The following is a 16784-nucleotide window of genomic DNA, read 5'->3' as shown; positions in this document are numbered from 1 at the left end:
GGATGAATGAATCTGCCCTTCACAGCAGATTTGTATTGGCACATTGTACGACCTATAAATTTGTATTTTTTCTTTGTAATGCAAACATATGAGGCTTATTATTTACCGGATGAGATACAATGTATAGATAATTCATTTTGGGGGTCTATAGCTTATTCATGAGATTTTATTAACTATTTCAAGGGGGACACAAACAAAATCATCAATTTTTATTTGGGATTTTTAGCATGGTTTTTTCCCCTACTCACCATAATGTAAAAAAATTTTTTTTATCTTTATTCTCTGGTTCACTAAGACTCCGGTGATACCTCATTTATATAGTTTTTCTCATCTTTGCTCAGCTTTCCTGAGCAAAACCAATATTGGAGAAAATCGCATTGTTTTTACTTTTGACAACTTTTTAGGGCCATAACTTCTGTATTTTTCTGTTGTTAGATCTGCTTGAGGGCTTATTTTTTGCAAAAAGAGTTGTTCTTTTCATTCGTATCATATTAGAGAATGTAAATTTTTTTGATCACTTATTAGAACATTTTTAGTGATGGTGTTTGATGAAAAATTGTATATTACGAGAAGTTTTTCAAGGTTTTTTTTTTACGTCGTTCACCGAGCGGGTTCAATATTGATTTAGATTTATTGTACAGATTGATACGTACGCGGTGATACCAAATATGTACGTGTTTTTGTGTTTTATATACTTTATTTGCATTTTATATGTAACTGGGGAGATTATGGGACTTTTATTTATTTAATTATATTCAAAAATGACTAATTTTTTTTTTTTAACTTTTTTACATTTTCGAATTCTTGGCTTGAACAAGCGATCTGATCGCTTGTTCAAGCCCTTACACTTCAATACACTTGTATTGCAGTGTATACTGTAAGTAACTGAGCATGCTGAGCATGCTCAGTTACATACAGCCGTGTCCTGCCTTGAGGCAGAACCCGGCACAGAGAGGAGCTGACAGCCTCGGGTCACTCGTTGGAACCCGGGGCTGAGGCAGGAGGGATTGGATCCTCCAGTAAGCACACCGGGGGGGGGGAGGGGGTCCGATCCACGCGGGACACGCTTACACGCCGCGGTCATGCTTGACCGCGGCGTGTAAGGGGTTAAACACCCGGGATCGGAGTTTTTCCGATCCCGGGTGTTAGTGTCGGGTCTGGGCTGTGATATCACAGCCCGACACCGGTCCTTGCAGGATCCCGATGTCCAGAAATCTTCTTCCGACGCGCCATCGTAGAAAGGCATCGCGTCAGAAGAAGTACCCTTAATGACCGCCGTAAAAAGCCAATACGGCAGTCATTAAGGGGTTAAGACATAACCAAATTATTTAGTTTTGGTATCTCCATAATCGTTCTGAGGGCTAGTCCTAGACAAAGTGGAGCCCTGGGCAAAACTAAAAGTGGGACCCCAAAATAAAACTATTTTATGACCAGTCACGCTCAGTAAGAGGCTCCTTTAGTATAGTAAAGCAATCTGTAATATGGGAGAATATTATAGGAGATAGATAGATGATAGGAAGATTAATGGGTGGCACGGAGGCTCAGTAGTTAGCACTGCAGCCTTGCAGCGCTGGTCACCATCTGTAAAGATATGTATGTTCTCTCTGTGTTTGCATGGGTTTCCTCCCACAATCCAAAATTATTACTGGTAGGTTGACTAGATTGTGAGCCCCATGGGGACAGGGACTGATCTGGCAAGCTCTGTGTAGCGCTGGGTAATCTGTGTGCCCTATATAAATAAAGAATTATTAATTATAATTATTATGATGGAAGATAAATATGAAAGATGATATAGATTTCTAGATGCCGAACTATAAAGTAGATGATTTATCCAGTAAATAGATATGAGAGATAAATACAGTAGAAGAAAAATAGAAGATTGAAAAGCAGATCTATAAATGGTCAGATTATAGGAAATAGATAACTAGACAGATAGATGATAAATATATAAACAGGAGATAGATGATAAGAGTTTTTAACCAAGGGGAATTAACCATTTCATTGCCGGGCATTTCTGGATATTTTGTCGCGTTATTGACCACAGAAATTTTTAGAATTTTAAAAATAAAATCGAAATTACAGCAAAAAGAATTAAAGTAAACCCAACAAACCACACATTTTTTGAAAGCAGACACTTGCCCCATTTTCAAAATTGCATTAAAGAGTTTATAGACATAGGCACCTTCATGCAATTTTGATTTAAACTGAAACATTTTATGAAAAATACCTAAAATTTGACTTTGATGGCAAAAAATGTGCTCCAAACAGAAAACATTTACCTTCACATATCCTAAATGTAATAGATGGACACATGTAGAGTTCACAAATATCCCATATTGATATGTTCACATAAATAAATCCACATATTATCACTAAAACTGTAATAACTAGATATCTGCTTTTCAGCAAGAAATTTTAAGAAAGTCACAACCTGCAAAATATAGCAATAAAACAGAATAAAAAGTAAAGGCGCCATAAAACCTATATAATTTTGAAAGCAGACAACCATGCGAAGCATTTGGCAATTAACATTCAAAATTTCCTAAAATATGTACAAATCCAGAATGCTTATATGAAGAAAATATACTTTCCTAAAACAGCAGGATGTCTGGATATCATACAGACCCCACGTGTGTATATTCACCAAAATATGCATCAAAGGTTTATATATCCATAAACCAAGCTAATGAAATAACAAAAGTCACTTTTTTTTTTAAATCAAATTTTAGATGTGCGCCAATGTATAAACCGCACAATAACAGAACCCTCCATGGTTCCTAAGAATTTTAGTGAGAACGTCATAACATACGTATAGTACAAATAATAGAGGATGGTGTGAAATAAAAGCTTTATTCCAGAACATGTGAGTGTTTTTGGTGTTATAACTTTATGGACATGTTCTGGGTTGCGGTGTTAATATGTAGTGACATTAGGCGAAGAGGATCAAATGTTCATCGTATCAGTCAATTTTTGCAAAAAAAACCCCACTATCACGAAATAAAAGGCAATAAGAGAGAAAGTGTGTTCTTAGATAGAGAAGAGTTAAAAACATGAATATTAGTTGAGATTATCCCTTCTCAAAATGTAGTAACTTATAAAGTGAATATTTACATTATCTGTGAGGTGCAGCAGCTCCTGTGTCCAGCTAATTCTCCTGTAGCTGACTGCTAAGAATATTGAGTGGGGTGCACACTTCAGGGGGCTATATCTCTGGCTCTGTGAGACATAGAACCTCAGAGAATCTCGTGTTTTATATGAATCTAAATTTTGTGTTTCTAAGTGTCAGGAAAACTGAGATACTGCCATCAGGAGTGATTTTTATATTTAAAAATGGCACCTGATATTCTCACTTTAAACCTGAATATCTTTGGATCCATGGCACCTAAATACAAAATACAAGAAAGAAAAGATTCTCCTCTTTCAGGGGCCCTGGGCAATTGCCCACTTTGCCTTCCCATAGCGCCGTCCCTGATCGTACTGACCCATATAACAAAAGGAATGTGTCATCTGGACCGTACAGTGAAGTTGTAATAAGAAAGCCCATACAAAATTGTCACAAGTGCGTTTTTGAGCCCATTTCACTGCATTTGGAATTTTTTTTCCAGCTTCCCAGTACATGGCACAGAGTATTAAATGGTGCCACTATATCTGACTTTGTGACAAATCATGGACAATTACAGACAAATCAAAAAGATATGGCTTGTGGAAGGGGTTACAGTACCATGGAGCCTGCTTTTAGGTAAGCAGGAATGTGCTGACAGTCCCCCCCCCCTCCTTATTAATCCGCACCAAAGGAAATATCCTCTATATTTCATTAGCACATAACAACTATTGTTTATTGCAAATCACAAGAATGGAAATTTTCATTTTGTTTGCATATTCTTAGTTATTAATTGTTCATGCTTGAAAAGGGTGTACAACTTCCTTGTATGTATTCATCTGTATATTCTACTGACCAGCTGTGAAAAAATTCTAATTCTGCACACTCTCATAGCACTTACTGTAATTATTTATTATTTTTTTTTTATGTGGCAGCTCTCTTTCTTCATGCTTTGTACTCATGAATAATATTCATAAAATTTTGGAATTCAGTAATTATTGATGTGGAGTAAGCAGCATATATTTTGCATGGTCCAACACATTTCATTAGATCAAGAAAAAGAAGTCTTGGCTCTGAATTGTGCCTGAAGCCAAAAAGCATGATTCAGCTTTAGACTTCAGTTTATTTTTATTTCATCCAGTTGAGATTATGTTTTTATGGGCTGCTGAAATTTCAGAAGCATACCATGTTCAATAAAGCATGGTTTGTAGTACTTATGACCTTACAAATCTATATTCTTAAAAGCAGAGGTAATTGTTTTAATGCATCAAAAATGAAGCAACATAAAGGTTTTGTAACATATGAGGTTCAGCCTTCAGTACCATCCTCTGCTCATAAAGTACATACATTTGCTGCTGACTGTGATTTTGTACTAAGTTGGCATTCTGTCCTGCACTAGTCTAAACAGTGTCTTATTTCATTCAGAGCATCAACAGACGATAACGGCACTACCAATCGCCAATATGCATAAAGAGGTGAAAATATGTTACATCCAGAGGAAACTATAAAATGAGGTGTTGTAAAAGTCAGGGTTTCAGGTGCTCATGACCAGAGATAGCACAATACCTTACCTGTGGAAATAGAGACGTAACTAAATGGATGGCACTCACCACTATCCTGTTGAAATCCATATCTTCTTTATTTTGGTAATGACAAACATTACTCACGTATTGGACATACAAGGGAGGGAGCAAGGGCGTAATGGTCACAAGAAGGCAACGGCCATTTTGCGCAACTTTCAGGCCTCTGTACACAGTGATTAAAACATTGGGGGGGGGGGGATTTTTATACTAACAGGTAAGATGCAACACACCTGTGAATTAAGTCACATGCCATCTCATAGGTAATGCCATACGTCACACACTTGTAACTAAACCAATCTCATATAGCATATCTAATATTGGCTAAGACTCACCCTGGTCCAAAGTCGCTCCACCTGCAACCCGGTTTCGTCTCCAATAAGTGGGTGAAACCTCCGGAGCGCAGTGTTCACCAATCTAATCAATATATACACCTAAATGAAAAAAAATCACAGATTATACAATGCATGATTATTTACAATACCAGAGATATTTATACACCTGGATATGAATTGAAAGATGCTATAGAAAGATTCCAAAGTCTATTTTGTCGTTTAAGCCCACTGGTCCCATAGCATTAGAGCGAAAAATCCATTTATTCTCTGCCTGTAAAAGTTTCGCTGCCTATCCCCTCCTTTTTCAGGAATTTGTACAACCTCTATTCGGGCAAATTTTAAGGTTCAACTCAACTATCTTTGCACCTGAATTATGTGGACAACACCTGCACCGAGCACATCTAAAGTTCCCTGTAAACGGGCTTTAATATAACCAGTTACTGTTCTTTTTAGAATTACACAAACTTCTGACTAATTCAGACCTATTACCTTGTTTTACCTCTTTGGAAACTGACAAGTGGGTTTCCATTGTCTACTGTAGCGAGGTCATTTTCTATTAGGTGCCAATTATCTCTTAATGCTTTATCAACAAAATCTGCCATGGGAGATAAATCAAAAGTAAAAGAGAACTTCTCTTGTCCCGTCCTCCTGACTTTTGGTTTTTACTTTGTCATATGCTTTGTCTATTAATTTTTCAGGATAACCTCTTCTCATTAACCCCTCTTTTAATTCTCCTGCTTGTTTCTCAAATCCCTCTCTGGTAAAGAGCAATTCCACCTGGGCAATACCTAAGGGTAAAACATATCAATAATACCAGAGAGCACGGAGCTGTCGCGGACCTGGAGCCGGCCTGAAGAAAGAAGAGGCGCTGTCACGGACCCCCCGAGAACATGGAGATAGAAGAGGAACTGTTGGAAACATGAAGATAGAAGAGGAGCTGCCAAGCCGTCGGAATGGTGAGTACAGAGTTTATTTTTTTTCGGGCTGGCTATATACTACAGGGGACTGGCATGCTATAGACTACAGGTACTGGCAGGATAAAGACTACAGGGGCTGGCAAGCTATAGACAACAGGGGGCTAGTGACTATATACTACAGGTGGGCAGGCAGGCTATATACTACGGGTGGGCAGGCATGCTATATACTACAGGGGGCTGGCAGGCTATATACTACAGGGGGCTGGCAGGCTATATACTACAGGGGGATGACAGGCTATATACTACAGGGGTATAGCAGGTTATATACTACAGGGGAATAGCAGGCTATATACTACAGGGGGCTGGCAGGCTATATACTACTGGGCTGGCATGCCATATACTACAGGGGGCTGGCTGGCTATATAATGCGGGCTGTGACCAATGCATTTCCCACCCTCGGCGTATACTCAAGTCAATAGATTTTTCCAGTTTTATTGTGTTAAAATTAGCGGTCTATATAAAGTATATTTTTTCCCCCTCTTTTGTGTTTTTAATGGATTAGGGGGAGATGTGTCTAACCAGGGAATAATAAAATGCACACCGAGTTGCCTTAAATCATGCCTACACAAAGTAACAGAATTATACATTGTATAGGCTTCGTATCTCCCACTTGGTCCCAAAAGCCAGCCTACCACTTCTTCAGTCCCGGACCATAAGGTGATGTACCCCACGTGGGGTTTCTTCCGGATTGGTAGAAAGTACGCTTAGGAGGTTTCACTCACTTATTGGAGACAAAACCAGGTTGCAAGTGGAGCCACTATGGACCAGGGTGAGTCTTGCCTGATATTAGATACGCTATTTGTGATTGGATTAGTGTTTGACGTATGGCATTACCTATGAGATGGCATGTGACATAATTCACAAGTGCGTTGCACCTTACCTGTTAGTAAAATCCCCCTCAATGTTTTAATCACTGTGTATGGAGACCGGAAGAAGAACGAATTGCGCAAAACGGCCGTTGCCTTCTTGTGAGCATTACGCTTTCCCTCTCCCCCTTGTATGTCCTATACGTGAGTACTGGTTGTCATTACCAAAATAAAGAAGATATGGATTTCATCAGCATACTGGTGAGTGCCGTCCCTTTTTCTACATCTCTATTTCCCTCGATACCGCGGTTTAAAACACTAACTAAAATAAGCTCCGGCACCAGCTCACCCTGAGCTGGTGCCCGGTATTGCCATCGGAAACCTGCCACTACAAGTGGTAGGTTTCCTTTAATTTTGGCCAAAAATTAAACTGTCACAAAAGTATTAAATGACAAAAAACTCCAAAGTTTTATACCCAATTTCTCCCAAGTATGAGAATGCCCCATATGTGCTGTATGGGCACATGGCTGGGCATAGAACGGAAGGAGGGCCATTCAGAGCAGATCTGCATTGTCACATTTTACAGGCTATAAAATGTTTATTTTTTTGCAATTTCGACATATGGGGGATTCTTTTTTTGTGGATGAGATTCACTTTTCATCTACATCATTTACGGGTTTTTCAATAGCTAATAATCAGATTTTATTAACTCTTCCTCGGTGGTGGTTAAAAAAATCATTAATTCTTGTTTATGGTTTTTAGCACCATACCATAAAAATAATGTGTTCTCTTTATTCTATGGGTCATCACAATTACAGCGACAACTTGTTTTGCAGAATGAGAAATTGGCTTGTTTTTGTATCGCCATGTAACAAGGGGCAGAACCTTTAGATTTTTTTGTTTACAGAGCTGTTTTAGATATTATTATTTGTGGGACAAGCTGTACTTTTTCTCGGTACAATGTCTGGGTAAATGTTACTTCTTGATCATTTTTATGCACTTTTTATGAGGTCCCCCGTGACGGCCCCAACTGGAGGATGACCCTTGACCTCTGTAGGGACAGGAAGCAGAGAGGTTAAATGCCCCTCCCCCGCATCCACACTCCAGTAGCTTCCTGTCCCTATACAGGGCAGGGAGTAGAGAGAAAAATTCTCTCCTCGCTTCCCGTTAGTTGGGACAGTGAGGGGGGAGCACCGAGGCGCGGGATCTGTCCCTTACCCCACTCAGTTCAGGGCCTCGATCGGGTCACAGCCCTTTCCTCTGCCCTCCAGAACTGTGCCTGTCTCCGGCTCTGCCCACAGCTCCTGGTGCCTAGGAGCGACCCGGGAGCAGGATCGCGGGGCGGTAAGTTTAAATGGCTCTAGCGTAGTAACCGCGTTGATCTGAGGTCTAATCTTCACAACGGAGCATACACCTAACCTGCCTGCTTCCGAGATCAGGGTTTCTGGCGTTATTCAGGTTGGTCTGCCTTGCATTTACGTGCGCTATACACATCCGTAATTTGTGTATTCTGACACTGGCTACATTTACATTATAGACCCTGGTGGATCTCTTCTGGCTTACCCATACCAGGTAAAATCCTGTCCTTTTAACCATTGCAACACTGAACTCCAGGCCTTCAGTTGTTATTGTTACATTCTAGGCTGGCTGGTTACTGTAATCCCTCTACTGGGAACATGAAACCCTGCAATTTGGAGGCCTCAGGTTTGGACCTCATATCCCCACCTCCTGTGAGTAGGGGTTAAAGGGATAGGGTGGTGGGTCACCCATATGTTCCATTTATAGCACTTCCTTAATTGAGCTTGACTCAAAGAAAAGGAAAAAGGTCATTCTAAGGAACAATCCTCCTCAGAGAGAAAGAAAACGGCTCACAAAAAATACAATATGTGTTTTGAAAAACTGCCGAGTGCTTATAGGAGGCCTGTGTGCAAGAAATGCCTGGACAATTTGCTTTGTGAGGAGAGGGCCTCATTCATGGATGAGATGTGTAGTTTTATCCAGGAGGAAATCTGATCATCCGTTTCATCATTCTTGGCTGCCTTTACGCCCCAGGAGCCACCTCAAAAATGATAATAGACTCGTCTTCAGACCCCGCTTCAGACTCTGAAGGAGCTACGGTCAGGGATTCATTGGAGTTTGATACATGTCAGGATATTCTCAGACAACGTCACTACGGTGGCATACTTACGCCACCAAGGGGGAACCAAAAATCCAGATCTCCTAGGGCTCTCAAGAAAGATCTTTGCCTAGGCAGAGGACAATCTTCAATCCCTCTCCTCCATTCACCTAAAGGGAGAAGAAAATCAGGCGGCAGACTTCCTCAGTCGGAGAAAAATCAATCAGAACGAGTGGTGTCTGAACAAGGACATCTTCCATCAGTTAGTAAAGAGGTGGGGACAAACATCAATAGACCTGTTTGCCTCCAGCAAGAACGCAAAGCTCCCGTGTTTCTTCTCTCTGGAACCCACAGTTCCCTTCAGCCAAAGGGATGCATTCAGCCAGTCTTGGAGGGGGCCGTCACTGTAAGCTTTTCCCCCAATACCTCTCGTGACCCGAGTCATATAAAAAAATCCGAGAAGACCAGGCGGAAGTTATCCTCGTTGTTCCTTTGTGGTCAAAGAGGAACTGGTTTCCTTGGCTAAAGAAGATGGCACTGCCAGATCCATTCCTGCTACCGCCTCGTCCCGATCTCCTGTTCCAGGGTCCAGTACTTTATCCCAATCCGCAGGCCCTCCAGCTCTCTGCATGGATCCTGAAAGGAAGATACTAATAGCCCAGGGACTATCAGACAAGGTAATCACTACAATGAAAGCCAGTCGTAAGGTGGTAACTCAAAGAATTTACTCCAGAATATGGATGAAATTCATATCTTTTTGTGGCTCGATTCCTCCTAATCAGTTGTCCCCTAAAATCTCACAGATACTGGACTTCCTGCAAGCAGGATTTGATAAAGGACTGAAGAGAAGTTCGCTCAAGGTCCAGGTGTCTGCCCTTAGTGCTTTCTTTGATACCTCCCTGGCTGAGCACAAGTGGATCCAGAGGTTCGTAAAAGCTACCTTCAGGCTAAGACCTCCCTTGAGACAAAACATCCCAACCTGGGATCTGTCTCTGGTGTTGAATCATCTGATGGGGCCTCCATTTGAGCCCTTAGAGAGTACTAACCTTAGGGACCTAACCCTTAAACTGACCTTCCTTATAACCATAACCTCAGCTAGACGGCTAGGGGAGATTCAGACACTCTCCCTCAGAAAGCCCTATCTTAGAATTCTGAAAGACAGAGTAATTCTAACTCTAGATAAGACCTTCACACCCAAGGTGTCTTCCAGTTTTCATCGTAATCAAGAAATTGTGTTACCTTCCTTTTACCAGAAACCAAAGAACAGTAAGGAGTCAGCATGGCATACTCTGGATGTGAGGAGATGTCTTCTCCATTACCTGGACATCTCTAAACCTTGGAGAAAGGACGACAAGATCCTCCTGCAGTACATGTTGAAGAAGGAGAAAAGAGCTTCCAAGGCCTCTATTGCCTGTTGGATCCGAACTATCATTAAAGAGGCATGTTATGCCGAAAATATGGACATTCCAGGGACTGTGAGGGCCCACTCAACCAGGGGGGTGGCAGCCTCATGGGCTGAAAAACGTGGGGCCTCTCTAGTAGATGTCTGCAAAGCAGCTACCTGGTCTAGCCAGTTAACGTTCGCTAGACACTATAGATTAGATGTCCAAAGTGCTAGGGACTAGGCCTTCCGTAGGAAGGTCTTGCAAGCAGTTGTCTCCCCCTAGAAGTACTCGTTATCTGGTACATCTCCAGTTGGGGCCGTCATTGGGGACGCCAAGGAAAAGGAGAATTATTCTCACCGTTTATTCGGTTTCCATTAGTCCACCATGACGGCCCATATATTTTACCGTCACCCTTTTTCTTTATAAGACCAGAATAGTCTTAGTATTGTTATTATTTAACCTGTTGTAACTGTGTGTGACTATAACATACAATAAATGTGTTGCATCCACAGCCGGTATAGTTATTTGGATGGATTTGTGGATGCGGGGGAGGGGCATTTAACCTCTCTGCTTCCTGTCCCTACAGAAGTCAAGGGTCATCCTCCAGTTGGGGCCATCATGGTGGACTAATGGAAACCAAAATAATGGTGGGAATAATTCTCCTTTTGCATTTACATGGCGTTTACATTGCATTTGCGTTTTACAAGTACCACTGATTGGACAGTACGAGAGATGATTAGCATAATGCATGCCACAAGCTCCAGCTCTCTGACAGCACATATTATAATGATCAGATACCAGTACTGATCTCCCCAACTATAGGGACTTGAAAGAATTTTCAAAGTGCCCCTGAATCTGTGTAGCATTCCCTACAGAATAGTATGCTAATCTCCACACGTGTGAGGTGGTGAAAGGTCCTCTTTAAATATATATGGTTTAGTCATCCTGACCCCAATTCCTTAGAATAGACCATGGCCCTGGAAGTCTTAATTGAATGTAAGCTTAAGCTTCTCACTCTTCTAAGAAATATGTCCCTCCTCCTTCTACCTGTGAACAAGAACCCATGCAACTAGGGGCTTTGGATGCTAAGGCCAGGAGAGAACACTGCTTCAAGAATTCCCTGTTTCTGTATTGCAGTAAATAGGGCAACTTTCTGAACCCTGTTAAATCCCAGGTCTGCCGCTAACTTTATTGATTCCTCCTGTGGACCAGCTTAATATTGATCAGAAATTGATCAGAAATTGTCAGAAATGTCAGTAGTGTTAAACTCACTACTAACCTCAAAGCTCATCAATGTTTTTTGGGTATTTCCAATTGCTACCATAAATTTATTAACACATTTTCTGTTTTAGCTAAGCCATTGAAGGGTCTTATTAAGAAATATGCTGATTTGACCACTTGGAACCCAGAAGCAAAATGGGCATTTCTGCAACTTAAGAAATGCTTCATCAATGCTCCAGTTTTTAACCAACCTGACTTGAATCATCTGTATAATAGGGGCACTAGACTAAGGGATAATGGACAGGTCAGTGAACCCTAAAACTCCAGATACCCTTCAGCCCTACATGCTTGCCTCTGTGTATCCTAGCCGATATAGGACAACCACAAACTGTGTCCCTTCCTGTGCCAAAGTGTGGACATGTAAGAAGTAACACAAAGGGGAGGTCGACAATCCAGGTCACAACAGAGATAACTAATCAGGCTCAAAGTCATAGATAGGAGAGATAGTAAACTACAAATGCCAAATGTCAGATACCAGAAATACAGAGAAAGCCAAATGAAGTACGTACACTTAAGCTAATATAATACTTTTATCCAGCAATGGAGGACAGCACACACAAGATATGACACAGAGTATGATGTATGTTCCAAGTGAGAGGAGCAGAGCTCTGAAAATGTGAGAACACCAATAAAAGCATTGTTCAGACTGCCTACTGAAAAAACAGATAAAATTCAGTGTCTTCTCAGCCTGACAATATGAATTGCAAAAGTTAGACACAGTTTCTACAGTCCGTTTGTGATGGAAGTTGACACTTGCAAAGTAGGGGAGGAGGCTGTTGTATCTCAGGGTCATGTTGTACTTCACTATAGTGGTATATTTTGATTGAAATGGTTAGCATTTATTTATGGAAAATTTTAAAATGTTATGTTCGTAATGCAGTTAGTCTCCCCAAATAGGTTACTAAGTAACATTAACCATATGTCTTCTTTATGTTGATGTTATTTTATTTTATTAGGATGTTAGGAGGCTTACAAAGCAATCAGCAATTTTCCAGATTTTCATGAAAATTCAATAATTTTAGAGGCCTAGTATTATTTATAGGGGTTTTAAAAGTTCTACTTTAGAAACTGCCCACAAAGTACCACATATATTTCACCCCTCAAACTATTCAAAACAGCCCTTGTTAAGTTTGTTAACCAAAGTCCAATAGACAAATGGACAGACAAATCCAGCTTCAACGGAATCCACATAGAATAAAAAAAAATCACATTTATTTAGAAACTTTAAAATCAATTGTACATATAAAGTTCAAGTATGGAGATATGTTTCGTATGTGAACACTTCAATCTCTCATTCTAAAGTTTTTTAAGAACATAGCAATATGATACAATGAAATAAAATAAAACAAAAAGCAAGCTTGGTGATAATACAGTAGCAAAATTAATAATGATAAATGACATCCTGTCTTTTATTGAGACTTCCCAGGACTCGGGTCTGAAGCGATCCATAAGGTTTCTCTGTTTAAAGGGGTATTCCGGGAATATGAACGTCTGATACAAAAACCCATGATGATATATATTATGATAACTGATTATAACAAAACTCAATGTCATTAGTCACAAAATGGGTATTAAATAATTTTATTTTATGATTCACAAAATTTTATGGCCAGAGTTATCTCCAAGATGGCCACCATTGGAAACTACACATCCCAAGATGCTTTAGTTCTCAGTAACTCCTCCTACCTCTCACGCTCTGCTCCCAGTGATGATCTAACATACTTTATTGCTCAGTTACCATGGTAATGATATCTAACTGTCAATACCTCACTGAGATGACGTCTCACCACAACACTGCCCATACTGGATGCACTGCAACCAACTGACTACAGCCATAAATAGTGATGATCACATGACCTGTCCAGGCAGGTGCAGGATATGTGATGTAGACATGAGCCATCTTCTGTCCTGTGTCTCCTCCACATGGAGGATATCAACGGACTGATTGAAGGGCCAGTAGCATTTTAATTCTCTATTACAGTCTATGTCCACAGCATCTTCTGCTAAGGGGGGCAAAATTTTAAATAACAACTAATTACATATTAGCTTATATTTCAATTACCCATTTGTATAGGAATTATTCTGATTCCTGGAATACCCTTTTAAGAGCTTCCTTCTGTGATCTCCACCCCTAGTTGGACATTTTACCTTCTCCACTGCCACAACTGACAAATTGGAACAGTCACCATCATGGATATTAGAAAATGCTGTAATACATATATATATATATATATATATATTTATATTTATTGCATCTTTTTTGCTAGCAGCTAGTAAGTGAAGGCGTCTAACTTTTAAGGAACAGGTGGTGCATCCTATATATTGAAGATCGCATTCTCTACAGGGAATCATATATATATATCACATAATATGTATTGCAATTTATGTAGCTGGAAATGTTATATGTTTGTTGTGCGCGCAGAACAAATGTTTTTACTAGGTGATGAATAGTTACAGCAAATGCATTTTTTCTGTGTCCGCACTTGAAAAATCCTTGTATGCTAAGCCAATTTTTTGATACAGAGTTTTCCGATAAGAGTCCAATAGAGCCTTATCCTATACCAGTGATGGCGAACCTTTTAGCGATCGAGTGCCCAAACTGCAAGCCAAAACCCACTTATCTACCACAAAGTGCCAACATGGTAATTTAGAGCAATATAACCTACGTAAGGGCCAAATAATACTGCCACATGTTTACCACCACTATTAGTATGCATAACACATATACAGTGCACACCTGTATACAGTATGCATAACACAGACATATACAGTGCACATATATACAGTATGCATAACACAGACATATACAGTGCACACCTGTATACAGTATGCATAACACAGACATATACAGTGCACATATATACAGTATGCATAACACAGACATATACAGTGCACACATATATACAGTATGCATAACACAGACATATACAGTGCACACCTGTATACAGTATGCATAACACAGACATATACAGTGCACATATATACAGTATGCATAACACAGACATATACAGTACACACATATATACAGTATGCATAACACAGACATATACAGTACACACATATATACAGTATGCATAACACAGACATACAGTACACATATATATACAGTATGCATAACACAGACATACAGTACACATATATATACAGTATGCATAACACAGACATATACAGTGCACACATATACAGTATGCATAACACAGACATATACAGTGCACACATATACAGTATGCATAACACAGACATATACAGTACACACATATATACAGTATGCATAACACAGACATATACAGTACACATATATACAGTATGCATAACACAGACATATACAGTGCACACATATATATAATATGCATAACACAGACATATACAGTACACATATATATACAGTATGCATAACACAGACATATACAGTACACACATATATACAGTATGCATAACACAGACATATACAGTGCACACATATATACAGTATGCATAACACAGACATATACAGTGCCCACATATATACAGTATGCATAACACAGACATATACAGTGCACACATATATACAGTATGCATAACACAGACATATACAGTGCACACATATATACAGTATGCATAACACAGACATATACAGTGCACACATATATACAGTATGCATAACACAGACATATACAGTGCACACATATATACAGTATGCATAACACAGACATATACAGTACACATATATACAGTATGCATAACACAGACATATACAGTGCACACATATATACAGTATGCATAACACAGACATATACAGTGCCCACATATATACAGTATGCATAACACAGACATATACAGTGCACACATATATACAGTATGCATAACACAGACATATACAGTGCACACATATATACAATATGCATAACACAGACATATACAGTGCACGCATATATACAGTATGCATGGCACATATATATACACATATACACACAAATATGCACAGCACAGATACAGACACATACATATACTTATATACACATAACACAGACATAAACACACACAAGTGCATAACAAAGACATATTATATATCTGTGTTATGCATATGTGTGTAAATGTCACAAATACACACACATATATGCATAGCACAGGTATATATGTATATGAACTGTATAAACAAATTTTAGACACTGTACAACTTACAGTTATCTATGAAGAAGGCACACAGCAGCCTCTGGATGTTCCGGGTCACAGCATCCCCCTCCCCCTCTCTCTCTGTCCCGCTCCACTTCAGGTCTCCTAGTAGGAGGGGGAGGTACAAGCTCTCCATGCTGCTTCCTGCTCCCAGCGCTGCACTGGGAACTTCTATTAGAACAGTGCTCCTCTGACAGGAGCACAGACATCCTGCACCCGGCTGTGGGCTGCATCTGAGGGGCCCGCAGGTCCTCAGTTTAGAAGAACTGCATCTACCCGTGCAGTGTGACCTGCCTGCTCTGTATCTGAGCGCAAGGTGCAGATGCTGTTCTTCTAAACTGTGGACCTGCGGGCCTCTGCACACGGTGGAGGATGATGGCATGCGTGCCAGCAGAGAGGGCTCTGCGTGCCCTCTCTGGCACGCGTGCCATAGGTTCGCCACCACTGTCCTATACTCTCCTATTTTTTCTTACTAAGGCATTATCGGGACTGACCAGACATATGATCAAACAGCAGTGGTGCTATGCTTCCATCAGCATTAGAAGCTAGAATCCACTTGTATCAAATAATTTCTGTCGTTCAACCCCAAAGGGCATTAGTTCTTATAATCCAGCATGCCTCTTTTCTGAATAGGGTTTTGTGTTGATCTCCCCCATTCGGGGGATCGATACATGCTCTAACCCCAATAACCTTAAAACTGAAACATCCCCTTGATGTACTTTCTTCATATGTTCATATGAGCCTCGGGGCTCCTTTGCCACTTTTCATCAAGTAACAATGCTCGCTAAACCTAACATATGGAGGTCCGATTGTCTTTCCTGTATAAAAATGGCTCCAGGGGTAAAAAATTACATACAAAATTGCAATTTACATGTAAAAACAAATTGCAAATTGCATGGAAAAAAAAACTGGCGTACCTTCATTTCTGCTGCTCCTATATTCATTAACTTTGTTTTTATATTTTGCTGGCAGAATGTGCATTGGCCACAGGCAAAGTTGCCCATTTGTATAATTTTTTTAAAGAAAATTATGGTTTTGTGGAGGTAGTTTGC

At 40.1% G+C, this 16784-nt stretch overlaps 1 long non-coding RNA gene across 1 annotated transcript in view; it reads right to left on the bottom strand.

Moving 5' to 3' along the window:
• LOC140134099 (uncharacterized) overlaps positions 1-16784 on the bottom strand; it is a 39566-nt gene that overhangs the window by 7756 nt on the left and 15026 nt on the right. Inside the window, exon 2 of the long non-coding RNA XR_011856090.1 lies at positions 5016-5114. This is a non-coding gene — a long non-coding RNA (uncharacterized lncRNA). The remainder of the gene's footprint in view (positions 1-5015; positions 5115-16784) is intronic.

This window comes from Engystomops pustulosus, chromosome 5 (genome assembly GCF_040894005.1).
Source record: "Engystomops pustulosus chromosome 5, aEngPut4.maternal, whole genome shotgun sequence".
Lineage (NCBI taxonomy): Eukaryota > Metazoa > Chordata > Amphibia > Anura > Leptodactylidae > Engystomops > Engystomops pustulosus.
Note: the sequence above shows the minus strand (reverse complement) of the source record. Positions and strands in the feature narration are given on the sequence as shown.